The sequence below is a fragment of the Pecten maximus genome, chromosome 8 (genome assembly GCF_902652985.1).
Source record: "Pecten maximus chromosome 8, xPecMax1.1, whole genome shotgun sequence".
Classification (NCBI taxonomy): domain Eukaryota; kingdom Metazoa; phylum Mollusca; class Bivalvia; order Pectinida; family Pectinidae; genus Pecten; species Pecten maximus.
In genome coordinates, this window is record NC_047022.1 from 2,655,424 (window position 1) to 2,659,221 (window position 3,798).

A 3,798-nucleotide genomic window follows, 5' to 3' on the forward strand; every position below is an offset into this window, starting at 1 on the left:
ACAAGGTGACATACTCTTCTGGTAAGACAAGGTGATATACTCTTCAGGTAAGACAAGGTGATATACTCTTCAGGTAAGACAAGGTGATATACTCTTCTGGTAAGACAAGGTGATATACTACTCTGGTAAGACAAGGTGATATACTCTTCTGATAGGACAAGGTGATATACTCTTCTGGTAAGACAAGGTGATACACTCTTCTGGTAGGACAAGGTGACATACTCTTCTGGTAAGACGAGATGATATACTCTACTGGTAAGACAAGGTGATATACTCTTCTGGTAAGACAAGGTGATATACTCTTCTGGTAAGACAAGGTGACGTACTCTTCTGGTAAGACAAGGTGACATACTCTTCTGGTAAGACAAGGTGACATACTCTTCTGATAAGACAAGGTGATATACTCTTCTGGTAAGACAAGGTGATATACTCTTCTGGTAAGACAAGGTGACATACTCTTCTGGTAAGACAAGGTGACGTACTCTTCTGGTAGGACAAGGTGACATACACTTCTGGTAAGACAAGGTGATATACACTTCTGGTAAGACAAGGTGATATACTCTTCTGATAGGACAAGGTGACATACCCTTCTGGTAAGACAAGGTGACATACTCTTCTGGTAAGACAAGGTGACATACTCTTCTGGTAAGACAAGGTGACATACTCTTCTGGTAAGACAAGATGATATACTCCTCTGATAGGACAAGGTGACATACTCTTCTGGTAAGACAAGGTGACATACTCTTCTGGTAAGACAAGGTGATATACTCTTCTGGTAAGACAAGGTGATATACTCTTCTGGTAAGACAAGGTGATATACTCTTCTGGTAAGACAAGGTGATATACTCTTCTGGTAAGACAAGGTGATATACTCTTCTGGTAAGACAAGGTGACATACTCTTCTGGTAAGACAAGGTGATATACTCTTCTGGTAAGACAAGGTGATATACTCGTCTGGTAAGACAAGGTGATATAATCTTCTGGTAAGACAAGGTGATATACTCTTCTGATAGGACAAGGGTTATACTCTTCTGGTAAGATCGGTTTTATTGTCTGAGGGGATTTGTGTTTCCTTTTCTTACTTCTTGAATATCAAACAGTAGTGATGAATAGTGATGTATGGTGTCTTAGCACGTCTGTATTGCAGATTACTTGACACCTATAACGGACACATCGTATCGAAGGTCACTACCATCAGAAAACATGTTTACTCTGCGAACGGGATTTAATTATCTCGCGTCGCCACGCCCGAGTGACTGCCTGCTCTTTTGTCCACATTACCCCTTCTTCTGTCTTTAGAAAAGGTGATGTCAGCTTGCGTTTCAACTTATCACCAACACTACTACACTCATAGTTATGCTAATATACTTAATTTCTACGCTCACAAAGCAGCAATAATTATCAATAATAAAAAGGATGCATATGCAACGGTTCTCCAGAGTAGCCATTGCTGACATATCTCTGTCGAATGAAAAAGTGCATGCACTGAAGTCTAAAGCAACTCACTGTTGCTACATTAAAGATTCATTGTTCTAATTATTGGATACGCACGCATGATTACTCTCGATATGAATAAGGTATGTCACATCGACATCACATTTTAAAATGAGCATGGCGACATGGCCTTACAGTATTATATTTATCACCAGTGTGTCACGTTGCCTCACAGTAATATGTATATCACGGATATGTCACGTGGCCTCACAGTAATATGTATATCACGGATATGTCACGTGGCCTCACAGTAATATGTATATCACGGATATGTCACGTGGCCTCACAGTAATATGTATATCACGGATATGTCACGTGGCCTCACAGTAATATGTATATCACGGATATGTCACGTGGCCTCACAGTAATATGTATATTACGGATATGTCACGTGGCCTCACAGTAATATGTATATCGCGGATATGTCACGTGGCCTCACAGTAATATGTATATCGCGGATATGTCACGTGGCTTCCCCGTATTACGTATCACGTGATTGCACACATATTATGTTCATCAGAAGTGTGTCACGTGACTTTACGGTATTGGTATATCATGCGTGTCACCTGTACACTTACTTTTATTTATATCCTGAGTGTGTCACGTGGAGTAACAGTCTTATGTATAGTTGTTCACTCTGTTCAAAGCTCGTCCTAGTCATTGTTTTCATATTCAGTGTTCGTCACATATGAACTCCGCTGTATATTTTAGGAAGCGTTTGACTAATACTTATAAAAATAAGATATCAATTTAAAAAATGTTGTCTTTTTTTTCAATTTGGAAATGTTCTTAAATGTACACGAGCTGGAAAAAAATAGATTAATTTTCATCAGGAGCCACATTTACATCGGATACGACCCTTTCAGCCCTCGGACACGATGGAGCAGATAGCAGTTACAGGCGTTTTCTTCACCTCTACCAACAAATCGTCAACATCGAAGGAATAGCTGTCGAAAAAATGAAAGATAGAAATGTCAACTTCGACATCATATTTACAAACGTAATCGAAGCATTGAGGTTATTTTTAGTCTCCATGGTTGACCAAATGCTCTTGGTTGATTTACAAGGATCGAGAAGGTAAACCGACATGACGAATAGCATTTTCCCGTAAATCATAAAACGAAAACCTTTCAGTGCCTCGTGTTCAAAGTTTCTGACATGTTAGAGTTTTTTTTTAGATAATAGTTAATACTGATGTCTGATGAGCTGTGTGGAGTTAGCTCAACATACGACATACGACATACGACATACAACATACGACATACGACATACAACATACGACATACGACATACAACATACGACATACGACATACAACATACGACATACGACATACAACATACGACATACGACATACAACATACAAAATACGACATACGACATACAACATACAACATACGACATACAAAATACAAAATACGACATACGACATACAACATACGACATACGACATACAACATACGACATACGACATTGAACATTCAAAATTTCATATTGTGTGTTTTCATTGGCCAACTTTAAGATGTTTATCGGCTCGACATACGACATACGACATACGACATAGGACATACGACATACGACATACAACATACAACATACGACATACGACATTCAACATTCAAATTATGAATGTTGCGTAGCGCGACATACGACAAACGATATTCAAATGTGACAACATATTCAAAAACAAAGGATTCACAGATAATGACGTATTGAGTGGTTACAATAAATCCATGCTTCATTCATGTGATTAATTTATTCTTATGAAGTAACAGAACCATTGCCCTTTGGCTGTAGGATTATCAACCTTTCCTAACTTAAACAAAACAAATATCTCACGAAAAAATATGAACGATATCTTAACACGAGAATCTCACTACGCCCTTCCCTCCATCATGAAAATTTGATCTTCCGTGATCCCAGGGTCCTATTCATATAAAGCTAACAGTGTTCCCTTGAGGCTGGAGTCGGTAGGTTCTTTTGTACTCGTCCATTCATGAGTTTTGTTAGTGTGGCCACGAATTGCTTGGAATTCTATTCCACATGTGTTAAATAACTAACCATGCCACCCACACCTGTGAAACGAAGGCTTTGATTTGCTCATTTGGCGAAGGCGCTAACCAACGCTATCGATCGATTCGGAGCGAAACTTCCCACTTCAACACATTATTGGTAGAGCAGATATCGAAGCCCGAGGTGAAACTAACATCTCAAATGGGCGTGGCGTATTGGGTGTGAGTGACGTCCAATCACCACGTGCAGGAGCGATGATGTTGCTGCTCAGTTTCATTCATAAAGTTTTCAT